Source organism: Populus alba, chromosome 10, assembly GCF_005239225.2.
Source record: "Populus alba chromosome 10, ASM523922v2, whole genome shotgun sequence".
Classification (NCBI taxonomy): Eukaryota; Viridiplantae; Streptophyta; class Magnoliopsida; order Malpighiales; family Salicaceae; genus Populus; species Populus alba.
Genome location: NC_133293.1, coordinates 20,340,592 through 20,356,386, shown reverse-complemented (window position 1 = coordinate 20,356,386; position 15,795 = coordinate 20,340,592). Strand labels below are relative to the sequence as shown.

General features: G+C 31.3%; 1 long non-coding RNA gene across 1 annotated transcript; it reads left to right on the top strand.

The window, feature by feature from the left end:
- Window positions 1–10,433: 10,433 nt before the first annotated feature.
- Window positions 10,434–12,934, top strand: LOC118060020 (uncharacterized). The gene is made up of 2 exons (XR_012170927.1): window positions 10,434–10,934; window positions 11,093–12,934. It is a non-coding gene; the product is annotated as an uncharacterized lncRNA (long non-coding RNA).
- The last annotated feature ends 2,861 nt before the right edge of the window (window positions 12,935–15,795 follow it).

Here is a 15,795-nt window from a genome sequence, read left to right as displayed (position 1 = left end):
ATCATGTGAATTAATCAAAATTATTCACATGAGCCATGTGCGTTGATGATTAAACTTAATATATAATTGATTTAGTTGTCGGTATATGTTCAATTAAATATATACATATATATTTTTTAAAAAAATTTATAAAAAAATAAATAGTATAAAAACAAATTTATAAAAAACAATTTTCTTAACGATTTATGATTAGAAAGTTTCATCGAAAACTCCTAGATTTTTAAATTCTCAAGAGAGATTTGGGAAGATGGAAAAATTCTAGTAATCCTCCATTACTTCTACCTATGTATGGCAATGGAGTTTAGTTTCCATCAATCTTTTGCTCATGTTACCATTGAACATCTTAATACAAAATTGGTTAAGACATTCTTGATAATTTGCCTAAACATCACAGTGTCTTAATAAATAAATGAAAAAATTACGTATATATCTTCTTGTCAAATTCTAGCCACCTTCCTATTAGTTAGATTTGTGCATTAGCAAATATCTTCTTTCCTCGGAAGAAACCAAATTACTATGATCCAAAAGAACTTTAAATGACAAGTAACTGATTGAAATGTCAGCCACCTATAAAACCGTTAATCAAAAGAAAAGGTGCGGGTATCTAAAGAAAGTGAAAAAAAGAAAGAAAATAAAATAAAAGAAAAAGGAAAAGGAAGAGTAAAGGAAAGGAAGTGATTGGTCATGGAGGCTAAAGTAGTACTAGGTTGTTGGCCACGAATAAGGCACACATAGCCGAATTGAAGACATCATATGTAACTAGATGGTCACGCGGTATTCATAATCATAGCCCTTGAACGAGGCATGGTAAGTGAACATGTGGCACCCATTTATCGGTTTGGCTCGAACAACCAGGTTGCTGATCAATTAAAAAAAAAACCAATGTTGTCGCTATGACATGTGTCTTGATTATCACATGGATTTGTTCTCCAATACATGGATAATCCAAGGCTAATCGAGAAGAGACTTAACTCTTTGTTAAAAAATCCATGTTTTCACCAAGTATGATTCTATATCATAGTATATCCAAATTAGCTATGTCATTTGTGTTTTAATTATCACATAAACTTGTTCACGAATACAACAAGGTTAAACCAAGACTAATCAAGAATATACTTGGTGTGTTTTTAATAATAATATGGTAAATGATATGTTTTAGTTTAAAATATTTTAAATGATATTTTATTTATTTTAAATATTAACACATCAAAATCATAAAAAAACACTTAATAAACATAGTTTTAATATATATTTTAAATGAAAAATATTTTGAAAAAATATGTTGAACTACAAAAGTTTATACATTTTTTTTTTTTGGATTCTTGAAAACCCCACTTCTAAAAAACGCACTTTGTAGGCCCAAATGAGTGAGTAAAATCCCGACTGTCTCAGGCTCTTACAAGAAATACACGTCTTGACTCGAATTCGAGACCTACTGTGCAGATTTCAAGCTAGTTACCACCACGCTAGCTCCTTAGAAACAAATACACCCTTAACTCTTTGTAAAGTAAAAAGAAAAAATAAAGAATCAGCTCTTAAAAAACCTTAAAGGACAAGATGATTCAAATGTATGTATACAAGTAAGTTCCACTTCACTTTATAGTTCATCCAGAAGAACATCAAAAGGTGAAAGTTTTTTTTTTTCCTTACTCCAAAAATAATTTTCTTTTTTCATTGTTGTTCAAGGAAAACAAATGGTTCTCTACATCTCATCGAAGAAATTATCAATTTAATTAGTCGTTGAAAGACAGGAAAAGATTTAGAGAAAATTAACAACAATCTTTTGTTGCTTTGGCTTTGGTGCATAAACCCATAGAACTAGAAGTTAAAAGGGTTTTCTTATACTTGTCCTCCATCATTAATTATAAAACTAGATTAGATAGATCAATTCTTGTATTTTCAATTGATCTAGAGAGAGAATTTACGGTGTTCTAATTGAGTTCAGAAGGGCGATCCAGCAGAATATTTCTCGAGAGTGGAACTACCGACAATCTTACCTGTATTCTTCCCTAATCTCCCACAAATCAGAATAGTTTTTTCATTACTTTAATCCAAGACTATGTTTAATTAGATGCTAATGGGACAGAGAAGTTTGGAACAACTCCTGCTGGAATATTAATTCTGATTATTGAAATCCAAATAATTATAAAAAATAATAATGTCATCACACGTAATAACACGCAAGACATCGAACCTTTGATGACAGGTTGACGACGTAATCAAAATAATGAAGCATCCAATGATCAGCCACGTTTTGATCAGTTATATTAATACTTTGATGCTACATTACATAATAATTAAAAACCAAGAACCACAGTTTTCTTGCAAGCTTCACATGACTTTGTGTTTTTTGGTTGGTGGGATTGTAATTGGTGCTTGAAATAAGGAATCTGCACCTCACATTTTGCATGTTTCTCTCAAATTTTCCGTGGCAATTTATTGCGGAGCTTATCCTGCAAGGTAAGAGGAGACCAGAGAGAGAGAGAGAGAGAGAGAGAGAGAGAGAAGACGATGCCTGATCCCCCAAAGGTTTGTGACCACCTAGTTCATTTGTACACGCTGTTCCGCGGGTGAGAGCAGATTTTTTTTATTTTTGTTTTAGAAAAGTAGAAAAACAAAAAAATATTCTGCTATTGATGACAGGTCTTTAAAAAAATAGAAGAGATTTTTAATCATAAATTGAACAATATTTTTATTTAATATTGAGATGGAAAACATTTAATTTATCTCATTTAACATTAGTTGATGGACAAAATTTATGGGGATAATCTAGAAAAAAAAAATTAAAAAATTTAATTCTAAATTTATTAACTGTTGAAGGATAAAATTAATAAAAATTAATATTTAATTTTTTTTTAAAAAAACTAAGTGGATTTCAGCCCGGCCCGCGCAACTGGGATTGTCTTATTTTATTTTTTAAAGGCATAAATGACATTTTGTTCGTCTCATTTTTTTTTATGCAGATTCTGGTGATCAGGGGTCACTAGAAAATCAAAAGTTTGTTTTTTCTCAATTAAAAACCCATTTGGCTACCCAATATGTTGACCCATAACACCTTGTGACAAACCTATCCGGCCATAAAAAAAACATAAATAACTCAAAAAACCAAAATTAGTTGTAATTCAAAATTATTCTCATTGTCAAATCTATCTTATCAAGCAAGGAGAAGGAAAAAAAACACTTAAGTTAAACTTTTCTTGTGAAATAAAATACATTGATATAAAAATCAATTATTTTTATGGATGCAATCATTGAAAACGACAAGTTTTTCTTTCTATGTTGGAATCTAGTGAGCCTTTCTCTTCTCTAACAAAAAAAAAAAGACTAAAAAATAAGAAAAATAAAGTGGGGTATTAAAATTGAATTTTGACAAATTAAAAAAATCAATTATATAATTGCTAAAAAAATAAGAAAACTAAAATGAAGTTTCCAAACAAATTTCAAAGAAGCTAACTGTTTTTATCTATTTTTGGCACTATAATTTTTTGTTTTTCAACCCAACTTTTTCTTTTAAAAAATATATAATCGAGTGCTAATTTGAACTCTAGATGACTCAATTGTGTAAAAAAAATTTGAGTGCTAAACTAAAATATTTTTAAAAAACTATTATTCCATTCCATGAATGATTTGTGAGAGGATTATCAGTGAAATAAAAAATTAAAAATGCTACGTTGATTTCCCCTGGAGGCTTAGTTTCTGTTAATTTATGTAAAAAAGACAAAATCATCATGAAACATGGAAGACAACCTAGCTATTAATTAATGTGTCTGGAATATAATGAGATTAACGAGAAATATGAGATGGAGATGCGGTAAAGGCACCTATTCAATGCTGTAATTTTCTCTTTTTTTATTTTTTTTATATAATTATACAGGTTAGATGACCTGACAAGTTAACTCGTAATTTAATTAAACTCAAGTGAGATAAAATCAAATTAATTTTAATAATATATTTTTAATTTTTTTTTCTAAAACAATGTTATTGTATTTATTTATTTATTTATTTATTTTTAAATGATAAGAAACAATGCTTATTTAATTAATTTATTTTAAATTTAAAACAATAATAGTTTGGAATAAACACAGGATAATTTAACTATACATGGGTTAATAAGATTATAATAGATTAGGATCGATACCTATGATCAAAAGTATATTTCGCTACAAGGTCGCAGGCATATATATCAAATTAATCTCAGGGATCAAAAGATTTGTCTTTATAGTATGCTCCTAGTTAAAGGAATTAAAGTCCATATCATAATTACGAGTTGCCTGGTAAGCATTACGAAGATAAGACGTCATGATTAACGTGATCGATACTGGATTGTTTTCAATATATAGTATGATAACAAGTACAATGATGGTAATCATGACAAGAGGGATGATGAGAAAATCATATATTATAAATTTTAATTATGAGAATAATCATATTAGTGATTATAATTATAAACATTATTATTAGTGTTGTCATTGCGGCGGAGTGAGGGGATAATGATAAGGAGGTCATGATGTGTGGTTGATATATTGCTTAAATGCTAATCTTATCACTAATTGCTAGTCTCTGCATAGTATTGTCAAATTAAGCCATTCAAAGGAGAAAACAGGACTACAGAATCGTCAGATATTTTTCTTACAATGAAAAGATATTTCTGTTTGATTTCAGTACCGTACTATTGATATTTTTAGTTCATTTTAATTCACTAATATAAAAAATAATTAAAAAAAATTATTTTAATATATTTATAAATAAAAAATACTTCAAAAAATAACCTCATTTATATTTCCAAATAGTCTTTTAGATGACAAGTTAAATTTCTCTATTATATTATTGTTTTGTTATTTAATCTCAAAGAATTAGTTTAATAATTAAGAAAGTTTACTCACTTATCGGATTTTTTTAAAACTTTAAATGTATGAGTGAGAGGTGCTTCTTTTAAAATCATATGATTGACTAAAAAAAGAATTATTTACAGTAAATTGGACTTTCAAGAAGTTGAAGTCGATGTGTTTTAGCACTTGTAGCTATAGCATATATAAAGACAGGATAAACTATCATTTAAGTGCTAAATTATTTGATGCTTTGCTTTATCAACTCTCAGTACTGATGAAGCTTGCCGTAAATGAAAATCCAACTACCATGATTTGTTCTTGCTTTGTGCTGATTTGACTACAAATCTTTTCTGTTGTTCACGAAAAGAAAAATCAAGAACAATATCGGAAATTGATGAGAGGATAATAATATATATAAATCGTAGCTTTAGACTATTTATTAAGATCAAATTAACTTTAAATAACAAGCTTAATTGCTAATGTGCCCAGCTTACTAATTAATTAAATATATATGTTCATGGGGACAAATTTGTCTGGTTGCTCCAGCGAAAAGATGAATGCTTCAGGTATTAACTGGTAAGTAAAGACTGTTCCTATTTAAAAAAGCTATCTCCATTATCATAGTTTAAATCAATGTTATTAAAATCCAACCTTGCCGCAAACTTTATCGAGGTTGATTTCAAAACAACCGAGAAGGAGTTTGCTAGTAAAATTCAAGCGATTCGGTCAAAATCCAATTTGATTGTTTAATTTGTTTTTTTTTTTATAAAAAAAAACAATATTGTTTTGATATATCTAACCATGCCACCACATGTAACCTTAATTTCCATAAGATAAAGTACAACTTGTTTGTATTTTATAGGATATATATTATCGTAATTCTATTTATAATGTGTATAGGTTAATTGTGTGTTATAATCTCTACACTAACTATTGTACGCTGCTCTACATATATAAATAAAAAATGATGGCTAACTAATTGGTCAAGTCTCCTATTATTCTTAACTTGGTATTATAGCCCTAAAACATATTAAAATCTTTTTTTAATTAATAGATCCTCATGTTATTTTCGTTGCTATTGTTACAAACTAGACACAACCTCCCCACATAAACCAGATGTTGTCATCTACAACTACACATGCAGTGCAAACGTCACTCTCTTTCTCTGCTATAAACAATGCATCTTCTCCTCCTGGTACTAATATTGTTTCAGACTCTTTATTTACAACAATTCTTCCTCTCTTTAACAATCAACATGTTATCTCCTTGAAGCTCATGAATACCAATTATCTTTATTGACAAATATAGATGAAGTTGTATCTGCTTGGATAAGGTGTTTTTTAATTGTTAATGTTTTTTTGTCGTGTCCCTCTTTTCACTTGGCTGTTACCGTTGACTCTTTTCTTTAGGCTAATCCCGCTTTTATTCGTTGAAAATAATAAGACCAACTTATTCTAAGTGCACTCTTTTTTCTCTTTTTTTTTCTATGAATATGTTGCATCTTGTTGTCGAATGCCAAATCTCACACTGTGTTTGACATATTTTTAAGCAAGCATTTGCTTCTTCGTCCAACTCTCATATTGTACAACTTCATGGTTCCTTTTAAAATCTTCATCAGGGTGATGATTTGATCACTATATATTTGCAGAAAACAAAGGCTTTATTTGATGAATTATCAATAGTTCACTGACCTCTTTCACTACCAGATTTGAATTTATATGTGTTATATGGATTTCAAGGCGAGTTCAAAGACCTAATGACTAGTCTCTTCATAAAGGCCGAACCATTTTCATATGTAGATCTTCATAACCATCTTTTTACTTATGAGTTTTTTCATAAGAGTTCCCTCCAATCTATGACTGTTGTTGTTACTGCTCTTCTACTATCAATGCCTACCCAACTTCCATCAGCCTTTGTTGCATAATGCCAATACTCTGATTCATCTCACAACAAGTTCAACTCCCATTTTAGTAGGGGGAGATTTCGTGGTGATTAGCAGAATATCAATAACAACTAAAACATCAACAACACAAGTTTTGGTTATCGTAGTTTTAATATGTATAATAATAGCAGTTGGAAGCAAGGTAATTGGCATCAAGGTAGTCATTTTAACAACCTTTAGGTTCAGATCTCTATGCTACTCCTTCAGTTATTCATCATCATCCTATGGTTCTTCATTCAAGGCTGCCTAAGACAACATATCTAACAACTTTTTTGGCATCCTCTAACAGCTTTTGTTTTTAGGCTATCACTTTTTATGCGCTTGAACCTATTTTTTTTCCTGATATTGACAAGTATAAGACTTGGCACAATGTTATGAAGCCTGAACGTTAGGCTTTAAGTTCTAATGACACTTGGTCTTTAGTTCCCTTTCACCATTCGATGAATGTTATTGGTAGTCGTTGAGTGTACAAGATAAGACATTGTGCAAATGGTAGTTTTGAGCACTATAAGGCTCGGTTAATTACTAGAGGTTTTACTTGGCATGAAGGTATTGATTATTTTGAAACTTTTAGTTTTATGGTAGAGCATACTATTGTTTGGTTAGTTCTCACCATTTTGATTTTCAATGGTTGGAATATTAATCAACTTAATATATATAATGTCTTTCTTAATAACACATTTCATGAAGAGGTATACATGCAACAACCTCTAAGTTTTGTTGATCTTACTCTTTCTTCTCATGTGTGTTAACTACATAAATCTTTGTATGGGTTGAAACAAGCTCCTCGGGCATGGTATACTTGGCTGAATGATTATCTTTTATCTAATGGATTTCATGCTTCAAAGGTTAATACCTCTTTATTCATCTTGTCTATGGATTCTGATATATTTTATCTCTTTGTTTACGTCAATGATATTTTGCTTACTAGAAGCAACTCAATCTTGCTTCACCATTTAATCCAATTGGTGAACTCAAAATTCAAGCTTTGGTATTTAGGAGCTGCCTATTATTATTATTATTATTATTATTATTATTATTATTATTATTATTATTATTTTGGATTGAGCTTCACCCTACTAGTATGGGTATTATACTATGGCAAGATAAGTATATTTATGACATACTCCACCAAGAAAGTATGTTTTCCAGCAAACCAATCGATATTTATATTTCTACCTCCAAACTTGCTATGGTGTCTGATTGCATGTTTTCTAATCCTACATGGTTTCGTTAAATTATTAGTGCTCTTAAATATCTCATATTTACAAGACCAAATAATTGTTCTGATGCGAACAAAATATGTTAGTTTATGCATACACTCCTATAGATGCACTTCGGGCTGCCATTAAACACATTTTATGTTATTTGAAAGGTATATTTTTTTTCCTTACTTATATATCATCTGCAATTCTTCATTTACTATACATGGTTTTACAAATGCTAATTGGGCTAGTAATGTTGATGACTATAAGTCAACAAGTGGTTATCTTATCTATTTCAGTTGTACACTCAATGAAAAGAAGGGATAGTGCACTTTCTCTCGACTAACTATTCATTACATGACTAGTCACCTGATGAAAGAATGAAGTATTCATCCTTCTCTTCGATTAATGGCTATTTGCTCATCCTCATCTGACCCTAAGGTAGTACGTATCCTATAAAAGTTGTCATAATCATTAAAAGGAAGATTACAACTCCGAGACACCAAACAAATTCCCTAAGGAACATGAGAAAGGGTCTTTAAGCTAAAGATCAATCTAGATATTTCTTGAAAATCAAGCAAACAACATACAGTTGCTCAATCTTCAACAAAGTCAAAATGTAAGGCTTTAGTTGACTAGACTTCTGAGATCCTATAGCTTTAATATTTATTGACAAATCTGCAGATTGCTCATACTTCCTTACCTATGCTTTGGTGTGATAATTTAGGTGCCACTTATTTGTTCGTTAATTCTATTTTTCATGCTCATACTAAATATATGGAGGTTGACTATTATTTTATACATGATAGGGTTGTCCAGAAATACTTTTAGATTTACTTCATTTCTTTAAGGATCAACTTATAAAAAAATGCATCTTAAATCATTTTCTTATAACATATCTCTTCTCTAGAGAAAAAATATTTGTAAATAATTTATTTAAAATAGTCAATCAAATATTAAATATATTATGTGGTTGCTTATATATATATATATTCGATTTTCATTATTAATGACATAAAATAAAGATAGATAACTTAATGGATTTTATGTATATTATTATGATCTTTTAACTTTCAAGCTAGGCTCATATATGATCGAGCCCGAGCTTGCTTGCTACATCGTCGTGCTTAGAATAATCGAGCTCATCCCATTTGCTATGTGAGTGCTCGGATTTTTATTTGAGGGGAAAATAAAAGTTCAAATTTGACATTTGATTAAAATATGAGGAAATAATTAATAGATATATGATTTTCTGGGTTTTAATCGTGACCACTCATGTGTTGAAAGCTAGCCATTTAAGAACGAGAGTTCAAAGAGATTCTCCCTGCTTAAATTTCTGTTGAGGATTATCACTTGCTCCTCATCCCCTGGTACTTGACTTGTCTATAGGCACAACTCCCAAGCTTGGCTGCTGGCTACATCATGATATGTAGGGTTTAAATTCCCTAATGACATGTATACAGACACACACACACACACACCCCTGATTATCTCTTAATTTTCTAAATTCGAATTTTAAAACCATCAGATTTATGTGATAAATATATTCTTAAAATTGCTAAAAAATATATTTTTCATCTTTATTGATGTACGAGTTGATCTGAATATATTATATCGTTTGGATAAAAAAATCCATATAAACTCGTTTTATAATTTTTAATTACTCCATATCTCTATATTTGTACTCGGTTACATATAATTTTTTTAACAATAATATCAGAAAATGATCATAAATTCATATCGTATATATATGATGAATTCCATATATAGAGGAATTGATTGGTTTCATCGTATTTGTTTTACTAGAAAAATATATTTTATTTGCTACTATAGAAGGAATATCAATTTATTTCAACTTTTATTAAACCTCTTTTTTATTTTTTATTTTTATTTATTATTGTTTAACAAACAAACCCAGGAAAATAAAGGGCAAAAAATTACACAAGTTCCATACACCCACGAGTCACGGTAGAATTCATTGAAGAATCCAATCGTGGAGTGTATAAGAACCTAAACCCCTTCTCCTCAGTCCTCAACTACTCCTCTCCCTCCCTCCCTCCCTCCCTCCCTCCCTCCCTCCGTTTTCTCCGTTTGATTTAAATCAGGGCTAGATCTTGACCTCTCTATCTGTTTCTCTCGCTACTTCTGCCACTTTGTTTTATGATCACTTCTTCAACTTCATTTTGAGTCATGTTTTTTCCTTTTCCTTTTCCTTTTCACCTTTTTTTTGCTCCAGTGTTCTTGTTGATTTCCAAGTTTTTTGTTGTTTATTTGTTATTTTATTTCCAAATTTTTTTTCTGGTTCTTTATTCGTTATTTTCCACTTCTTTTTTAAAAAAAGAAATTACTCTAGAAAACCTCTTCTTTTTTTTCTTTTTTTCTGTTTCTCAATTTGTTGCTCTTTAATTTTTTATCCCCACTTGTAACTACATCTATATAACCAACAAAAAAAAAAAAACCTCAAACCATGAATTACCAGCAAAAAAAGAGTAGCAGAGGTGTTGGTTTTGTGTGATTTTTTTTGGCTCATAAATTTCTGGGTCTTACTGGTTTCTTAGAGGTATATATACTCTCTGAGGGCTCTTTTGTGTTGGGAACCTTGTAAACCATTTGTTAATTGCCACGTATACTTACAAGACAGCTAGATCTCTCTAAGCTCTGTTGGTCTCTTCGTCTCTCTTTGTTCTCAAGTTTTCTCTAGCTTTTACTTTAGTTCTCTTACACAATCCAATATGCATGAAACATGGATCGACTTTCAAAAGTCATTGTTTGCAGGTGCAGCATCATCAAGATTCACATTCAAAAAGATGTACGGCAGCTAGCTAGCTAGCTAGATAGATCATAGACAGCAATGTATTTCTTTGAAGGTGAGAATCTTGATGATGCTGCATCAGCCATAAATGACTGTATATACACACCTGAAATAGTTGGATCTAAGATTTTCTGCTTCTAAACAAGGTAAAGCTGCTCAAATCCTTAATTACGCCATATTTGTTTGGCTTTTATTACTTGTACCTAGCTAATAGCTTGGGGGGTTCATATTAGTACAATGGCCTTAAAGGAGTAGCACTATATACCGTAGGTCTGAAATAATTGATCCATCTTGGCTTGTACAGGAGTCTATTTGGAATTCCCATTCATCGATCACGCTGTGAGACGTGCAGGAACTAGCATCTATATAGATGTAAGAACGCTGAAATTAGTCCTTCATGTCATATATATTGGTTATGATCATAGTACTGCTTTCAAAAACACCCTTTTGTGCTTGTGTTTATGTATTAGCTAGGTTATTTCTGAAGACGAACTTGGTTCTTGAAGTTTAGGGTTTTGTTAATTAATTTGGTTAGGCATAAAGGAAGTTAGAGCTTGATGGAGAGTATATGAAATAGTGGTGTGTATGCTTGTTTGATTAATGAATTCTTTGTAGTTGTGTTTTTGTGTCACTCAACTAATTAATTCATGATTACGTACCTAATTAAGAGCTTAGAATTTCCAATTTCAGTTTCCATACATTCATACATACCCAAGCTTGATGAAGCAACCTGGCTACAAGTCATGGTGGAGCTTCTTTAGCATCTCCACATCACTGTTACAATCAACAAACTATTCATTGCTCCATGTGTGTGTGTGCTTCCTTGATACATCTGAATATTAATTGCTCTTTGATTTCCTCCATGATTCTAGAGTACTCTCCTTGATTACCACTATTCCTTGTGGATCAGTCAAAGGAAAAAACAAATACAATGCATTTATATGGCCTTAAATGTTGCTTTTGAAATATTCTCTTCATTATAATATACTTGCTTTATTCACCATGAACATGCATGTCCAAGCAGCCTGCAGTACGTACAGAAATCTCTTTTGGATATCGCAGATATATCCTTTTGTTGTTTCCTCTATTTTTGTCCGAATCTGAACTATTTCATAAATACTTTTGATTTGGGTATCTTGCAGTCATTTCCTATAGAATTCAACCTTCTCATCTATGGAGTCCTTCCAAAGGGAATCTGTAAGGAAATATATATTGAGTTTCAATGTGCATGAAGAATTTGGAAGAGCACATTATTATTCAATTCACACACTAGCCGTAAGGACATGTTTACAGTCAGACTTAAGCTGGCTGAATGTCCCACAAGCAAAACAGACAATAAAACAAGAGAGAGCCTTAGCTAGCTGCAACTCAGCAAGATAAAAGATCATTATTATGCTTCTGATATGTGACTTGCATTATTTTTTTCAACATATACACGTGAGTAAACATGGGCTTATGGCCAATACGATTTGATTACAACTTGGCTCGATTGGTCTGTTAATTAGGTAGGAGTTATTCAGATTTTTCCTCAAACATTTTACGATCATCTGTACTATGATATGCATACAAGTATTTGTTCATTATATTGCAGAAGGACTGCTACAAAGAGAATCGCCGTAGTTCTTGGAGTTGCATAATGTTTTCTCAATGGGACCAGCTATAAATTAAGGCAAGCAAACTACGTACTTAACGACTCTAATTTTGTTTTCTGGTGCCAACAGGTGTAATTCCGGTTGGATATGACGACTTGGAGAGACCTAAAAGGGCATTGCGGTGTCTGTGATCATCTACACACAGGTACCAGTCCCTGGATCTGAAGAAGAATCTTAAGCCAAGTCATGTGGGGGCAATTAGAGACAAAAGCTGTTGTGTCAATTGACAAGTGAAGGAAAGAGTAGCAAATCATTCTTTCTTGTTAAGGTCCACAAGTACACAGAGTAGGGAAGGAAACAACAGTAATGGTGACCTATGCGATCATAGCAAAGCAACTTGGTAAAAATGCATTTGAACATAATGCAATTTTGGATGTGCATGTCAGAGTCTTTCAGTGCCTACACTTTTCCATATATAGCTATATATATTGGAGGGCTTAATATATATGTATCAATGTTTCTCGTGAAAATTCAAGTCACATTTTTGCCTTTCATTTGCCATGGCATCGATTAATCACCTTTTCTTTGAATATACGTATAATAAATTCGTTTGAAATATCTCGGCAGCATGCAGTTAGTACATTGATTCTTAAAGTTCGCTTTGGTAAAGTGATCGTTGATATGGAATTATACGAGGATTGAAGGAGTCTAATTGATATGCATATATATATATCGATTTTTTCTTATGAATTAGTAATGATCTATTAAACACCAGAGAAAAAAATACAAAAAATCTATAAAATCAGGAAACTTACTTACAACACAAAGATCTAAAGACAATATGAAGAAAAAACTGAATAAAAGTGTTAGCCATGCTACTAAATTAGTGTCTTTAATTAAGAACTCCTTGCTTGGCTGGACTATCAGCTGCTTGATTGTTTATATATATAAACATGATGAAAATCAACAAAAAAGAAAGAAGAAGAAAGCCGATTGCTTGTATTGAAAATAACATTGAACGCAAATTATAAAAGTGATTGAAAATTGGTATATAATCATACACAGCCATGTTTATGGCTATACACATGTATGCGAGAAATAGATGAAAAGAGAGATCATGGATTTTTTGGAACTAAAATCTTGTTTAATGCTACACCCCGAAATCATTCTCCAAAACATTTCAGCCATTGGCAGAATTATAAAGGATCCGCTGCTAGGGTTCAGTTATTCAATGCAGGAGATTGAGGAATGATTTTAGAAAGAATATTCGATAAGAAATATTTTCATGGGAATTAATTAAATTCAAGAAATCTATTTGTGATGTACTAGATTTTTCTTCCATTGAATGAAAGAGCTGCCTTGTCCCCATACAAAAAAAAAAAAAAAAAAAGTCTATATTTTTTGTGTCAGTGTGTGTTTGGTGAAATATAATACACTTGCTTGATAAAATATCAAAAAAATTGAGAATGTTTCAAGTAGAAGGGTCGTATAAAATAAGCGATAGCTACTGTAGGGAGGGGAAAAAATTACCATATAGCAGTCAATTGACTGCGTTGTATGATTGTTTTTTGTTATTTCTATATATTACACTTAGTATGATGGAATTTTCCGATAAATTTTAATTTTTAATTTAATTTAAATTTTTTCAGAAAATTATCAAATAACACCTAACGACTTTTCAATCCATCAGTAATTTTATTTGTAAAAAAAAATAAGTAACAGTATAATTAGAAAATAAATAGTTACAAAGCTCTTTGTAAAATACTGGTGGAATGTTTCGTTGGTGATTCTCTTTGTAATGAACATGATGAATAGTATTGACAGTTTACTAATAATTTTACTAACGGAATTACTGATGGAATAAATTATGTCGGTAATTCTGTTGGTAAAAATGGCACGTCATTTTTTTTTTTTTTGCTTTGTTTTAATTTTTTTCACTGTAATTTCCTTGGTAAATACTGAGGTAATATTTCCGTCAGTAAAATTCGTCAGCAATTTACCAATGAAAATATTCCCTCAATATTTTCATTTGTATTTATCGATTTTCTAGTAGTGACTGCACCAATTCATTTGATTTTTTTTTATACTAATTGTTGTTAAAAAAATTTAATTATATAATTCAAAATTTTAAATTATTTAGTGAAACCTTTAACAATTATAGTTTCTCGTTTTCTCTTCAACGAAGGGAGTGATCAGAAAAAAGGGAAAATCATTCTAATTCCATCCAAATTAATATATTTCAGAAGACTTATTAGGCCATGCTTGAAATCCCCCTTTAAAATATTGGGGGATCAAAAGAAAGAAAATTGGAAAACAGCGAAAGGCTGATATTTTCTTAGGTCATGTTTGGGATTTGCCTCTAAAATATATTAGGAAACGAGAGAAGAGAAGAGAAAATCGGGAAAATAGCAAAATGCTAGTGGAAGGCAAGTTATATACGAGAGATTTGCAAAAGGACAAAAAAAGAAGTAGCCAAGCCGACAATTCAAGACTCAAATCAATAACCTTATAATAATAATATTCCATGTTTAATTATAACAAATTAAATTGTAGCACAGAAAATTGAAAATCAATGGAGGCCTGCCACGTAGCTGTCTAATACCCTCCCATAGCTCCCTCCAATGTGAGTTCAGGGCATGGCAAGATTGATATGGTTGGCATATTCGTAGGTCGACGTAGTTATTGAGGGTACCATGACTGGTCCAATTCGACGGGGACCGATCTTATAAATGCTCGCTAAACCCTGCTTTCTTAGATCCCTTTTTCATGCCTTTTATACCAACATTAAGAAATGCCACAGTTCCCTACCCCCTTTGTACCTTTTAGCCCTTGCTGTTAATCACCATCAATTCCTTAACACATTCTTTCACACGTCAAGGTTTATTGCTATATTATTATTTTTTAATTAATATAGTTTGGTATCAGAGTCCTAAAGTTAATGACCACAGCTGCATTGCTGAATTTAAAATTATATAGAAATAAATCCTTGATTTCAAATTCTTATTATTATAACACTTGATAAATAGTTGTTAACCTAATAGGCCTGCAAGATGACCTACTTTCTTCATGCTTAGCCATGGTAGCAAGTTCCTAATTTTCACATTAAGAATCAATTAAATCTTATAGCTAGCTAGGAGGGGAGGAACAATAATATTGGACTCTTGGGTCCATATGCATGAAGAAAATCAACGGTCCCCACGGCGGCAGAGCATGATGATGATATCTGTTGCAATGTGGGGATTGATCATGAGGGAGTCCCTACCGAAGATATGTAATGGCAAATGCAAAATGATACCGAAATTGAATGATCGTAACAATCAGCTTTGTACGTGTGATTTGAGGCCACAAGAAGGGTGGCAGTATAAAAGGTTAAACTTTGATAATTGTGTTGATTTGTTACGTAGCCTCAAGCCCC